The 15,811-nt window shown below is 42.4% G+C and overlaps 1 long non-coding RNA gene across 1 annotated transcript in view; it reads right to left on the bottom strand.

The window, feature by feature from the left end:
- The window catches only part of LOC146862112 (uncharacterized), an 82,709-nt gene extending 68,254 nt beyond the window's left edge, over positions 1-14,455 (bottom strand). Inside the window, exon 1 of the long non-coding RNA XR_014978099.1 lies at positions 14,355-14,455. This is a non-coding gene — a long non-coding RNA (uncharacterized LOC146862112). The remainder of the gene's footprint in view (positions 1-14,354) is intronic.
- Positions 14,456-15,811: the final 1,356 nt, after the last annotated feature.

The raw sequence follows: 15,811 nt of genomic DNA, 5'->3' as shown, positions 1-15,811 counted from the left end.
AGCTGCTACAGGATCAGTTGTTTACCCACCACGTCTTGGGAAGTCCACTGAGACAGAAGTGACTTGAGCAGTATTCATCCAAACCCAACCTAAAATGTCTTGCTTTGACAGCCAGCAGACTGGACTTACAGTTTCCATTGACTTACGGATATTACACGGCGCTGTTGTCATATTTATGACCGTTATTGGTTCTAGGAGGGAGGAACATTTGGTTAGGGTAATGAGAGCCCTTTAGGGCATGGGACCTGAGCTGGTAGGATATGGATACTCAAACAGCTGTTGAGGTGAGGAATCTTTTTTGTGGAAGTGCACAGTCACGGGACAGAGGACAGGTGCTAGTGCTAGGGAATATTATGAAAGGTAGATATATACCAATGGCAACCTCCTTCAGTGCTCTGCCTCGGCCACAGAATGCACACAGCTTGCTGCTGCAGGGGAAATGGTGACGATGCTTCTGGCGAATGAGGAAGTGAGTCACACTGCACTGAAAGCAATGGGAATATTGAAATAGATGGCAAACATATGTAAAGGGGAGTAATTAGCGATACCAATCTGTTCTTCTCTCCCAAGATCAAGTCAACAGACCTCGGGAGACAAGAAGGGAGACAAATTGGTGGAATGGAATATACACCCACTACATCCATTTTATCCAAGGGCGCCAGATTTAAATATGCGAGCAATAATCTCTCAATTGACATGCATGGAGCTGGCCACTTCTGATTTACAGTTTTTAATACACAAGGATACACTGGACAATGTGTTTCAGACCACTCGAGGTGACCTGACAACACATATCATGCCCTACACGATGTTATTCATCAGTGTTATTCATCAGTGTTCGCAGAAAGGTGTAGAGGTTTGTCTTGGGTAACACATAAAACTTCCTGGCCTCAAAGATTCAATGACACATATCCCCTATCCACAACGACGGCCCCTACACTTAATAGTATCATCTTGGAAATGGCTGCTAAAGGGCGACAATGGAGAACATGCAAAAATGATTTAATGACAATTCTTGATGAGGATAGGGCCAATAAACGGGACCAGAATACGCTTCAAAATACAAGTCCAATACATTTGCTCACAACAACAGATGCTATTGTGTCTACAATGTTAGACAAGATGACAGACCTGCAAGTTGAAATACCTGACTGGCCCCCACGCGTATGTTCCCAATATCAGTCAATAGAAATACTACGCCCTGCACGTGATTGCGTGGTAGAGGACTCATGTGTTTTCTATGGCGTCTATGAGCCATACATTAGAAGATTGGGCGTATTGTTTGGGTTTAAACTGGGAGACCACTATATGCATGATACATATAATGCACCGCCTGATAGGCTCTATTTTAATACTAGCAAAATGTACGCTTGGGGTTCAAACAAAATACTGCATGACCTTCAACAGGCCATGGCCCGAATACGGACCTTAAGGAAGTTTATTCAAGATCTTAATGGCCACATTACAAATACAAGAATTAACATCTCCTGAATCACCTGATGATTCCTTAAACTGGAAGAGTCAGGGGCTGAATTGACAATGGTTGCTGAACCTGTTGCCGAAATTAGTTCTGTCCAGCAAAGGTTTTAATATTGAGATATGTTGGGGAAATGAGAATTCCTTTTTTGGGCAGCCTTTGTATTTACACTCCTGTCTGGCCACTGACTCTGGGCATTGTGCCAAGAACAAATCAGCATAATGCAATAGTTTCCTGTGGTTATGAACAGAACAGAAACACGCAGTTAGTGTTGTCGGTTTAAGCATGTATTCTTCGTAGTGGAGAATGGAAAGGACTGAAAATACATAGATGTATTTTAATAAAATAGTTTTGGATCCTCTTAAAATTTGTAGTTTGTATAAAGTTAATATGCAGTGGATGAAGGGAAATGTAAATATTTTTGTAATTTACTAATACGTTTTGGTGTAAAAGTGCTTTGTTTCCTCACATTTTAATTTTTCAGGTGCCAGAACGCCAAAGAGAAGATGTTTGTTTTTCGTATGTATCTGTTTATGTTTTGTTTCATGGTGTGCTTGTTGTCAGCTGATACCCCTTTCAGTGCGGGGAGATAACACAACGAGTAAGGGCACCGAGTGACGGCTTTTCAAGGACCCCCACCCCGGCCAACTACCTCCCAGAGTCCCTTACAACAGGAGACATTAATTGTTTTGAAGAGTGACAGATCGCTTTGCACTGCGCTAATAGCTACTTAATTACATAGTGGGGGCAAGTTTTTAGCAAGTCAACCTGCAAGATTGCATGATAAGCCACACCGAGGCACTGTGCTGGGTCTGGTGTGGGCTAGTTTCATGGGCAGAGTATGCGGCCCGCGTGCACAGCACAAAAGGACTTTGCTCAAAGACCTCCCTTGTCCCAGGTGTGCAAATTAAACCTCTCTAGAATTAGCTTCCAGGGATCACGTTACAATCTTTGATGAGTGGCAGAATAATTGACACACTTCTGTACGTAAGAAATGAGATGATGGAGGAGTCAACACTGAGTGTGTTGTAACACTACAGTCAACACTGACGGGAGCGTAAATTGTGGACTGCATGTACCATGATGCAAAGGAGCAAACCTTTCTGGAATGCGACGTAGTGTCTAGTTGCACCCTTTTCCCTACCTAAACAGATTTTCATGATCTCCTCTACCATTTAACTCACATTCCTAATGTTCCTTTTTGTAAAAATTGTGTTCCGGCCCATAGATTACACTTCATCTTGCCCAAGCTGGAGAGTACAGCCCGAGCCAGAGATTCCGGTCCGACTGCGAATGTAAAGATATGATTCGTAAATGACCTCTGTGAATATCAAATGTCGTAAAGTTAGACTTTTGTCTCAGATTGCCTTTGTGAATTGTGCCCTTAGACTGTAAGCAGGATGCGCTAAAATGCATTTTTGATGGAGTGCATTTGCTAGGGACGACAAAGAATGGATAATGTGTGGTAATGTTATGTTTAGGTATGTGTTTTGTTGATGTTTTAGTTAAAAAAAAACAGTGTTACAGTTTTAAAATGCCTTTTAGGTTAACTGTGTCAGTGGGAGTGGCTGTGGGTCTTAGGCTGACAGTGGTGACAACGCGTTGATTCAATTCAATTCAATTAAAACTTTATTCGGATACAAATTTTGTGTCCATAAAAGTATACAGAAGTTAAAAACAAAATGTTTTAAAAACTTAAAAAGAATTAATATAGATCGAGAAAAAGTTCTTGTATGTGAATGAAAGAAACGCCAAGTATATAACACATTATTACTTTCAGTTTGGATCCCAATCACGAGTTGTCGTTTTTATAAATCATAATTTGCACGGTATTTAACACAAGCTAAGGGCCGGACCCCAACTAGAGGTATTGTCTATCAGAATACCTAAATAGGGGTATGAAGTTGCGGTCTCCAGGATGGTGTAATTTATCTGGATACCGCCGGAATGTTTGAGGCGTTTCCCCAGGTGCATGACAAACATTTTCTTTATGTTTACTTTTAGATCTAGGCTTGCCATGAACTCACAATATCTATCAAGAAGAAGTTGGAGTTGGCGTGGGGTCCTGGCCATGATCACCGCGTCATCCGCGTAAAGCAACGCTTTACGTTGTCCCTTACGGTATTAGTCAGAGCTTTCTTCAGTAAGAGGTAGGCGCTCCTTGTTGCGGGATTAAACCAACCCTTTTTTGTTTGATTTGCACCCTTAATTTTACGGAACAATTCTCTCTTAATTTCGGATGTAATAACAGAAAAGCTAGCCAGTACCTGATCGGGGACAGATTGTGAGTTTAAACATACTTCGATATGTGGAAGTGTACGACTCAACACTGCTGAGGTAATCTTTTCAGCATCTACTTTATCCCATTTAATTGCATACCCGTTCAGTTTATTTACCTCTAATGTTTCTTGTATTAGGAGAGTTCGCTTGCTGGGCAATTCTGGCGTGTCAGGAATAGTGATCATTACAGTGTTAGGGAAGTGATCACTGGTAGGATCGGTACCTGTTCGGAAGCTTCGTAGCTGGTCCTTAGAAGCTTGTGAAACCAAAACAAAGTCAATCAGACTAGATAGTCCCCTGCCATTAAACGTGGGAGTAAAAGAAACTGGGGGGGAAACAAGATCATTTGCAAAGCCGAGATCTAAATTAAATATTATCTCGGTCAAAGTGTTCCCTAGTTTCGTATGAGGAAAATGCGTTAAGTTATAACCCAGGTCATCAACAATACCACAGTTGTTTGTAACGCCTCCCTTACAGAGATTTAAATTGAAGTCCCCACCCCAGACTATGCTAATACTAGTACTAGGATGTTTAAGTCGCTCCTCTGTTAAGAGTAGGGAAATGTTTTCCAAGACTGGGAGTATATCCTTTGATGTCAAGTTGTTATAAAAATTAACTATGTAGAACACATGTGTTTTACTAGGTATTAATTTAAGGATCTGGGAATAGGGATTGCTGTTAATCATTTTGGTATCAATGATTAAGAGTTCATTTGAAAGATATATTACCAAGCCACCTTTCGCTCTCCCAGATAATGAAGGTTGGGCAAATGAATTAAAGGTTTTATATCCTTGCAGATGGATGGGAACAGTTAACCATGTTTCTTGCAAACAAATAATGTTATGTTCCCTAATGGTAGAGAGCCATGATGGATGGTCTGCCTTAGAGCGCAGGCTGGCGACATTCCAGAATATTAATTTGAGGGATAGGTCTGGTTTAGCCGGACCCCCCCAATTATAGAATCCTCGACAGGGGATTTCGTCATAGCCCTTGGGGAGCCTGGATCTAGTTGAAAATTTGACATACCCTGCAATGAGGGTTGAAGCTCCTCCCTGGCCCTACTGGGGGATAGTAGTTGGAATACTTGGTTCTCTTTTCCAGGAAATGAACAAGTCGCACAGACTGAAAACTGCAACGATTGAACCAGTCAGTCATTTGCGTCCAGACCTGATGGATGGTCGAATCTATAGGGAGCTTGAAAGGGTTTAGGGCAATAGAATGGATTATAACCATTATAGCCATTACTGTTAAACAAACCGTTGTTGTGGCTGAACATAGGACGATCACTAGGGTAGCTAGATAATAGTCCCAGATTAGGTGTAAGTTCTACTGCAAATCTTGGGTAGAAAAATATCAAATCACGTGTCATGATACCCCTTGACTCAGTTTCCTGGAATTCACCTAGGATGTGTCTTACAGTTCTACGATCTGAAAAATTAATGATAATAATGTCACCAGATAGGTTTTTCCTTCGACAGCCCAGCCATGGCAATCGCCTAACATGAATGATTTCACCATTCAAATACAAAGGGAGCGGCCAATTTTGACGAAGCCAAAAAAGCACTTTGTTTTTCAGTTGGTAAAAATTTTCCGTCTTACCTTCCTCTAAGGGTGGAACGCCTGTCAGAATGACTACATACGGAGCCGCTTCCGGGGGGAGGTCTACTAGCCTAGTCCTAGGCTCTCTCATTATATCAAATTTTGAATGGGGACCTTGATCACGGGAAAATCTTAAGTTTGTAGGGTTCCCACCACCCTGTTTGATGTTCACCCTGGGCTCAGATGCTAGACGTGATACACGAGGCGCACTTAGCTGAGAAGGTTTTGGGTTAGAAGGATTAATGTTCTTTACCCCTCCCTTTTGGGGGGGGGAAGATCGATTATTGTTTACTACACATCTTTTTTCCACGGGGACAAAGGCAGGCTTTAATGAAACAGGTGTTAAGGATGGTACTAACCCTTTCTTTAAAATGACGGGTGTAGGGGTCGGTGCTGCCGTTACAGATGATGGGACACTGTTAAGTTGGACCTTATTTGCTACTACGTTCTCCCTAAGTACTTGTTCTAGTGACCCTAATTGGAGAGTGATTCTATTCAATCTCTCTATTACTGGGAGAATAAGAGATCGTACTATTTGCTCAATGGTCCCAGTGATATTGGTAATAGGGGTCTCCTTAGGTGGAATAGGTTGAGGGGTAGGCAGGGCAGATGTCATGTGCAATTGCGGAGTGGATAGTACAGGGGTATTATCAGGATCAGGATTTTGGTTTAAAGTTTGAATAGGCCTGCTTAATTTACCCCTTAGCGCTGTACCTCCCCACTTTCTCCTTCTTTTTGTTGGCGGGGGACCTTGGCAAAGATCAAGATTGTACTTCCGGGTGTGTTTCTCTTTTTGGGCAATCTCTACCACAGGTGACGAAGTGGGCGCCCGGGACTCAACAGGCGAAGGAAGGTTACAAGAAGAGGTAGAGATAATGACACTTAATTCATTAATAGAGTCGGCAATAAGGTCAGTAATGGAGTCTATTGGAATGGATCTGTCCCGGAGAAGCAGTGGAGTGCTTTCAATACTAGAAGATTCACAAACTGTTGGAATTATATGAGTCCCATCATGGACCGACATGCTTGGTTGAATTGAGTGCGGGGACGTGCGCATGTTCTTAATATGCTCAATCGAGCGGCGCCTGTCAGCTCGCCGCTCGGCGAGAGAGTCCTCCCTGTCTGTGTCCGGTATTGTCCTGATGACAAAATAGTCCAAGGTTCCTTTGATAACCCTTTTTACCAAAGGGGTTTTACCCGTTACACTCATGATTCGTGATGTTTAGAAAAAGGAACTGACAGACTGGGATAGGGGATATGGTAAGTAACCCACAGAGCCTTATGAGGGAATATAACAGAGTAAAACAATTGGACTAGGTAAAAATGTTATACGGGTACAGACACGGAATTTTGTTAGGGCTTACTTGAGATGACTGTTTCGAGGATGACAGAGGGAGGGACCAGCCCGGTCTTTTCCGGCCTAGGACGGCCGAAGACGGCCCGCCCTTTGCCCGGGCTTAGCCCGCACGCGGTCCCGTGACGCGGTTATGGTGTTGTATTTAAAGCGCCTCCGGGCGCCGGGCAGGTGACGCTGCGTCCGGTATGTGAGACCCGGGGAGCCTGGGTGATGTAGTCCTCACTCAACCTCCCTCCACGCTGTGGCCACGAAGTTCTCAAACACGGCGGCGGGAGGGGGGGAGGGACAGTGCAGTGCGGCAGCAGCGAGATGGCGGGAAACAGAGTTGGCCAGGCTTCAGATTCCAGCAGGGACAGGGACAGCCCAAAACGACAACAGGAGACAACGCATTGAATATAAAGGTTGTTTTTTACATGATGCTGTTCTTCATTCACTCATCAAGTTCTTCTCCTTAAACTCTGTGTTGCTGTGCGTGGAATTATGCACCTCTTCATGCTTTGGGTTCTGCACATTGATGGAGAATGTTGTTTTAAATTATGTCTCTTCATCCCCTTATCCACTATAAGTAGAATAGTTTGTTACACTTGTTGCGCCAAGCACCCATTAGAAAATATTTATTTCCTTGTACCAATTAATCTAATTTTTAAATATTTCCTTTCAAAGTGATGCAGCCATGAACGGAGGAGGGACCCTCAGATCATTTCAAAGAGATTTAAAAGCATATGCCCTTGGAAATTCCTGGTACCATACAGATATTATGTACACTGCACACATTTGTGCTCTTGATGTACGGTACATTGCTGGACAACTGTTGGTCTTGTTGTGCCAACAAATAATAGTCAGAAGGTGTTCAAAGATGAGTGATACTCCATGTTGAATGCGTTAATGCCCCACACTTCTTTATACCGCACATGTAGTACAAGCTTTATCTTTGGGCTGTAAGATAAGCTGTGCACAAAGGGGAGGAGTTATGTGACTATTTTTTCATATGTGCTAATAGGTTGTTTTCCATCCACTTGTGACATTTACCCTCAGGAGCTAAGGGACTATGATGCTGACTCGGTATTCTCTATTTATACAAGTATTTGTTTCCACCTTCTTACAAAGAAGAGATTAAAGGTCTTTGCAAAGGGCTTGGAAACACACACAGCTCGCTGTGCCTGTGTACAGAGAAAAGAAGGAACATAAAGAGATTTGTGCATCCACTGAGCTGTTCCGGATTCATGCACTACCATTTGTTTGATACAATGCAAAGAGTGACCAAAGTGAGTCGACACAGAGTGTTGTTGTGGCTGGCCTGTGCACATCTCAGATCACCTGTCCATTGCTCCGCTTTCAGTAGCTTATACCTCATCATCAGACACAGCAAGCCCTTCCAACTGGATACCACTGCCAACAAGGAGAATAGATCACTGCCTACACCCACATCAGACACCACTGCCTGTCCAGCTTCCAAGTATGAGGGGTTGTTCTCCTGGACCCATTGCCCTCACACCAGAAAAACATCAGGACCTGAACAAGAACACCAAGCACTAACAGCACCAACAGCAGCTTCAGCGGCACCCTGCAGGTGCAACCTCCGCGCCACCCAAGCAGCAAACAAGTGCTAGAGAGAGCTACTCGTGCTGCACATCACCAGGAGAATGGAATGCACAGACGGGCCCTGAATATCATCGATGACAGGCCGTCCCCAACACCCTGCTCACAGCAGCTGCAACAGGACACCATCATTGTAATTTGTCATGTTAGCAGTACCTGAACCGCCGAAGTGCTGGTAAACCTCTCGAGCTATAGGATCCGGTACCACCAACAAGATTAACATTTCATCGCAATTTAGCACCAAAGTTGCTGATGTCCGCCTCAGTAGGACCGTGGGACCTGCTTGGCAGTTGCAAGTGTTCATCCATTCATCGTCTGCTGGTTGTAAGATTCTGCTGGAGCATCCTTTCTAGAGCACCTCACCTTCATTTTAGAGTACCTATTTCTCAAGTACTGGTGAACTCTGATGCAATAAAAAGGTACAGGAACATTGAATCATTTTAAAGGTTTCTTTTGCAATTCTTCAAGGCACCAATGACCGACACCTCTGCAAGGCGGGCCAAGATATGGCTATGTGTACCATCAGTTATTTGTGCTACCGTAACGCTCATGGTGCCTGCAGATTTCATCTAAAGAAGTTCTACTAGGAACATTGAATGACACTGAAACTATGAACTTTTAACACTGATTTGGGAAAAGAAAGAAGAATAAAAAGTACAAGATGCGTTGAGGCGAAAATACTATAAAAATGTATACATGTATTATGTAATCCAGTATTTGTGCACAGCTGTTCCAACATTGCCAAGTAGATAGTGATTTACAGAGTAATAAGGTACATCACATTCTATCATCTACAACTATAGAGTAAATAAACCTACATGGAAGTTAAATTACCTGTCTTATAAGAATAGACGTCAGGAAGAGAATGTTACAGACTTCCATGTTTAGGAATAGCGTTCGGGAAGGTTCAGAAAAGTTCACACCAAACAGGGAGCTAATGAATGACTAGGTTTCATAGGACACAAATATCACAAAATGTAATACATAGCAATATATTGCCAAAGGCCACCACAGATAGTGCTGCACAGCATTGATAATAGTTCACCCAGGTAGAACAGTCACCTATGCCAGACACGACATTCATAGCATAAAAATGTTGAAAGATACACACGCACCTGTTACCAGTGTTCAACAATGTGGATTGCACTATGGTCAGGACAATACCCCTCACCTGGGCACAATAGAACTATAATAAACATGGGTACGCTGCACTATAACCACAACATGCATGCACTTGCAACCCACTAAGGAGGATAAGTTGCTTTTAGTGGGTTTTGAAAGAAGCCAAAGGCAAGGTATTACAGGGGAACAGGCTAAGCAGCTTGGCACCTCCCAAGGGTCAAGGGAGCTGAGGGGCTAGGGATATAGAGTCTGGGAGTACAGGATACCGTGACCGAACCTTGGTGCACAAGGAGACAGAAACTAGATACAACACCCTGATTACTGAGGAGTCCCTTTACCTTGTACACTTCAGATACTAAGTCAGGGGTGAGCAAAGTCTGGAAGAATGCGGGAACAAATGTTGACATGGTTCCGGTGTCATGGATATTGGAAGTGATTATAATAGGGATAGCAGTGTTGATCACGCTCTGCGTAATGATCCAGGTTTACCCTGCATGCTTGTCAGCTGTAACATCTAGAGTGTGCGCTGCATGCCCAAATATAAGTCACATCAACAACAACTTTTCCCGACTGATAAGGAGAATGAAAGCGCAGAAAGGATGATGAAGGGAGGTTGTGAGTAGGGTGTAGTTATTTATTGTCAGATGGCGGGATGTGGAAGCCGTTTTATAATTATTCTCTAACATAACTGGGCTGCTTGCTTTAAGATACTAAATGACTACCGAAGGCCAGTAGAACGTCCATAGAAAAGATTTGAATAAACCAATCTTCACTTTCTGAAAGTAGCCTACCATTGCAAAGCTGCATTGTGACCTGCTGACCTTCAGGAGACAACTCAAGACCTGGCTCTTCGACCAATAGCAGCAGCACCCCCCCCCCCCGCGCCTTGAAGCCCTCACGGGTATGTAGTGCGCTTTACAAATTATGTGATTGATTGATTGAAAGCAAGTCTTGTTCCAAAACATCACGAATATGTCACATGAGGTTAGTGTAGCAATACGCATAGGCCATACTTTTTTGTAGGTAGGAAGGCTCGTGAGTTCCTGATGGGAAAAGTATTACAACATCAGAAACTGTTTCCAGTATATTGTACATTGCATTAGTCCAGAAAGTCCCCAAGTGTCACAAGCAAAGGATATGTGGGTAGCAACTGCCCTCCCACCTTACATCATGCAGGTATCACTCAGTGTTGACCTCTTTTGAATGGCCAGGTGTTCTGTACTTGTGTAACATGCCAAGGCTACTGATGGGCAGGAGATGCCCCTGTCCTTTATTTCTGAGAAAGTGTCTTAATCTTGTACATTTAAGGGACATGTATATCATACATCATGATGCCCTTTCTTGGTGGTTTACAACAATAAAAGCTTGTGTGAGACTTCCCCTTGTTGGACACTCAGCCGCTAGCTGTCTATCCCCATGTTACACGTGAATACATTTTCTTTCACCATATGTGCTGACAGAGTTTTATTTCTTTTAGTAAGATTCCAAAATGTCAACATACGCACCACCTTATTATTCACATAACTCATGCACCTTTGTACACAGTCTTCTCACCTCACTTGCCACAATGCATTAACTATAACTCGCCACTGTACAATGCAGTGTGTTCAGGCAAATCATGTAATTTGACATGTCATAAGTGTTGCCATTGTTGCAGTGATTTCAAATTCTCTCACTTCCGTACTATGCAAGGGTATAGGATGGATGGAGAAGGGGCACGTTATAGTTAATGTAGTGTGGCGAGTGAGGTGAGAGTACTGTGTATAGAGGTGCACGAGTTAAGTGAATTTTAAGATGAAGCCTAACATGTAGTGCAGCCTCTGACTACAACACTATACGGGTTCTGTGTTGGTGTTCTCTGTACTTTTTGAATGAAAACACTCACTTGGGCATTGCAAAAGGAAATTGTTTCATATGTTATTTCGTAAAACAGGTATTATAAGGCACATAAAGAGTGACGTGCAGCCCTGTCTTCAACATATCATATGCAGAACAAAAATATACAATGTTTTTGTCATACCTTTGCATGTTACTCCTTATGTTATGGGCAACAAGTTAACCCCTAAAGGAACTGTAAGTGATTGTGCTGACTTGATAATGTTAGATTGATATTATAGACAATAGGAGACTGTTCTTATATCCAGTTCAAGGATCTGTTTCTAAAAGGTCCTGATGAAAGCCACATGACCCGATGGAGCACATAAAGGCTGAAACATTTAGACCACGATGTGTATAAGATGTAAAGGATCATTGCCCAAACCCTTGTTTATACCACTTACTGTTTTTAACCTTACCCCAACCCCTGACAATATCAAAAGCAAACATGAGACGTTGGAGGTAATTGTATCCTCCTTTATTCATGACTTCAGATCCCACCGAAAAGACAGTATGAGTTTAGAAGCCCTCCCTCCTGGTGGAGAATGAGCCCACCCCGACATTAGTTGTCCACGTGGGAAACCGATAATGAAGCATGCTACTGGTAAATACTGGTGGGTGAGGGTCTTTCAAAAGTTTTCTTGAGTCTATATTGGTCTGTTTTAGAGGTCCCACTCTTGTATGATTGTGCTGACTTCACTAATAAGCCGGCTTGTCTGGCCTCTGGACGGCCTAGGTGTGTACTGCCTTGTTAGGGGGAGAGGAGAGGAAAAGTTATGCCTTATTCCTGCAGATATGGTTAGTGTATTACCCATAAACATCTAAATGAATAGAAGTCAATACAGGTCAATTGGCATGAATTAAGTAATGCAAGCACTTAATTTGATAATATTAAGTTATGTACTACTCAGAGTTTCATTACTTTATCAACGACATACATTAGCACTGTGCTTGTTGGCAGGCCTGATACATGATCAGAGAACATAAACACTTACTGGGGCATAGGCTACTGTTGGAGAATATGAGATGGCCAGCTTTAGGTCGGAAGCTTGGGTCACAAAACATGTAAACTTCAGCCCAGAAACTTAGGCCTACAATTTGATAACACTGACCGATATTGTTCATAGAGATATACCCAAACTGAAGATTTTTAGGTGTGTATCTTGTATGCAATGTATACCCAACAGATTCTCCATTGTATGTAAATTTACAAAAGCCCTTTGTTTTCTTTATTGCCCCAGAACCATATCAGGAGTATGGGTGTTTTCTTACATCGCTACCTAAAGCGCAAAACAACCTTCCACTCCACATGAGACCTTTCTCTTCTTAAATTACACAAATAGCTGAAGACCTGGTTTTCCAATTAACCAAACTATCCTATGCAGGGTCAGGTGCACACACCTACATGACGCCAGGATACCCTCGCTGGTGATAGTGCGCTTTACAAATAAACATAACACAACACAACCTGACATAAGATCAAAATAACTTAACATAACGTGATTTAACAGTGGTTAAACATTTTCCTTGATGTGAAAGCACTTTACTCTCACTTTCCAACCCGAAAAAGACGCATGCACCTTCTTATTACAAGAGAAACATCCAGGTTGGAAAAGGATCCGCGAAAAGATACAAAATGTGTGTGCATGCCAACAAATTTTGCGAACATTTCCAGTGTTATTAGCCTTGTCTTACAAATTTCCCAGATACCCCTTGTAGCTTCAGGATTACTATTCTCGACCAGACTCCACATTAGCAGCTTGTTCACTGTAGGGTTTTCGATCTATGGGTACAAAGGTTCTCTGGCTCGATTCTGTTGCTTATCTGCAGGGAGGCCTTTGTGAATTGTGCCACATATAAAACTCTTCATCTTACTTAGGGGTGGGTTTAGAGTTTGGCGAATGTGCGACAGCTGCCAAAAAGCAGCAGATGCCCCATTTGCCCATCAAGACTCCAATTACAAGTTGAATTCAGCTCTGCTCCGTTGTAAGTGGGCTGGTGATCCTGTACCCTGAATTTGGAGGTGCGGGAGCTCCAGATCAGATTTTACTGGCTGTAAAATCTGGTCAGTGAAATGACATCAGTTATGGGCTGAAATGAAGCCCAGCCCTGGTCCTTGGCCCCTGCCTGCCAAACCCCAATATAAGACATGGTTAATCACTTGACCTGTTTTGCACATTTTATACTCCTCAGAAAGGCAATTCTTTCGGCCATTACTATTAGCAGAGAAAATTAGGAATCATGAGACAACTCTGGCTTATTTATTATCCCTAGATAACGCTGATATTATGTATGCCTTTTTAAACGATGTTTTAACTGTACTTAAGATACGTAGTAAATACTAAACATGCATCATGTTCATTTTCCCTTTTTAAGTAATATGTATTTATTTAAGCATTATATAGAAATGGAAGAAAATGAACTAGTTTGTGTACACATTTATGGCTCAAATAGAGCCGAATAAAGTAGCTTTGAGGATGACATGGTCAAGCTTGTTATGCTCCCTCTGTGCCAATCTGGCACTGTGCATCTTGCATCTCTTCACCAACCCCCACCCACCCAAACACTACCTACCCTGCACCAGTCAGCTTGCACACATCTACCCCCTCCCTACTCAGAGCACGGAGTTCTTTCTGCACAGTAAAGTTTGGTCTGCACAGTTCTTTCCCATTCCATGGAATTTAACTCATAAAAGGAGGAAATATGGAATTTAAAACTCATAAAAGGAGTGGAAATATGCGTGGAGACACTGGCCGGAATCTCCCCCTTGTAATCTCCCCTTACAGCGAGCGCATTGAGGTCTGTGAATTCTAAATTAGGCGGACGGGGCACCCTCCACTTTTTTGACAGACGTCAGGACCTACGTATTTGTTAACTGCCCGCAGTCTTTGGTTTTGAAAGGCTACACACGTCGTCGACATTTATTCATATTTACCAAGTCAAACATAGTGTATGCGGGTGAATCATAGCATTTCTGTCCAGAATGTATACGCAATTATAAATATATTTTTTTTTAAACATAGGTAACATGAATAAAACCCTTACCCTGGCAGAGTGGTGTAGAGCGCGTGGACTGTTTGGCTTCACTGCAAAACGGAATGTTGTCTCCTAACGCCTGTGACAGCGCAGTAAATACCCCTCTCTGCTGCTTTGTAGCGCCGTTTGCCCAACCCTTTTTTTTTAATTGCTTGATATGGGAATTTTACTACTGCGTACAGATTGTGTCATCAGCTTCGCCTCTCTGTTCCTTGTTGCACAATTCAGTAAAGAGTGGTTTGCTTTTAGGATAGTAAATTTGTATTGCCATTAAAAAAAATGTATAAGAGAAGGATCACGTTCTAAACATAACACCTGAGAGAGGTACCTGAACATAAACAAGCAGTAAATATGAGCCTTCCTAGGGGATAAAGTGTCACGGTGTTTTGTTAAATAACTTGACATATACTTCCTGCTCTGGTGTGCAAAGATCCGCGTAGCATGCCAGAACGCTGCTCTGTTTGTAATAAGTTTCCTGGCAGGTCCCAGTGACCACACATTACTTCTTGCTTCCTCAGTAGGCATTAACCACTTTGCTGCCGTATTAAGTCTGGCTAGAGACAGCTTTAGTTGGGGCCGTAAATAATTTCATAGCAAAATCAGAATACAGAGACCTCGATGACGAGTGGGTCATTCGTTTACAAACCTTGCACAAAAAACACCTGTTTGTGCTTGAACTGCCATTGCACCCGGTGCGCTGTTTACTGCACCCGCTAAATACCGGGTGTAATAAAAGTCACACCTTTGGATTTTTACCCTGATAAATGTCAGCTGACCCAATATACTGGGAAAAAATGTCTGGTAAATATTGAGACATGCGAATTTAGAGCAGAAAGCAGCATCCTTTGCATGTCATGCCCCATTTTTCAGGGCTTCCCTTTTAAGAGACGACATTGATAAATGATGACTTTTTTCTATATTCACTGCGTATGATAAATCTCAAACTAGCCTTTAGCAAACTTATAGTATGCTAGGTTATGTTACGGGGTTTTTATAAAAAGCACGTTCACCGGGGTGATTTCTGGGTGCCAGCAACAGATACTGAAATGATGCATTTAATTAGTGCGCTAAAATTAATTCTGTTGCAAGATCTAAATGATGGCATTTCCATGTGGATTTGTCGAGTGAGTTAAACCACGTTAACCTTTCTCCTAAATCATTCTTTTACCTAACAACAGAGAGATTGCTCCATTTTCAATATTCTTTATACTTCTTTATACTTCCTGCTTGGATGGTAAATATACCATCAATTTTTCTAAATCTGTTTCTCTTTGACAGATGCCATAAGAAATGTGTGCTCATTAAATTATAAATACGAGTTTGTCCCTGTGGTTTTTACTCAATATTTACCTCAAACTGTAGGTTATCCTTTGCCATGCCTAGACAACCTGTGAATTACTAACCACGTCTTGATAATATTTAGTTATTTGTATTTTAATTTTTTTACAGTATTCTATACTGGTCAT

This window comes from Triturus cristatus, chromosome 2_2 (genome assembly GCF_964204655.1).
Source record: "Triturus cristatus chromosome 2_2, aTriCri1.1, whole genome shotgun sequence".
NCBI lineage: Eukaryota > Metazoa > Chordata > Amphibia > Caudata > Salamandridae > Triturus > Triturus cristatus.
This window is presented reverse-complemented; position numbering and strand designations above follow the sequence as displayed.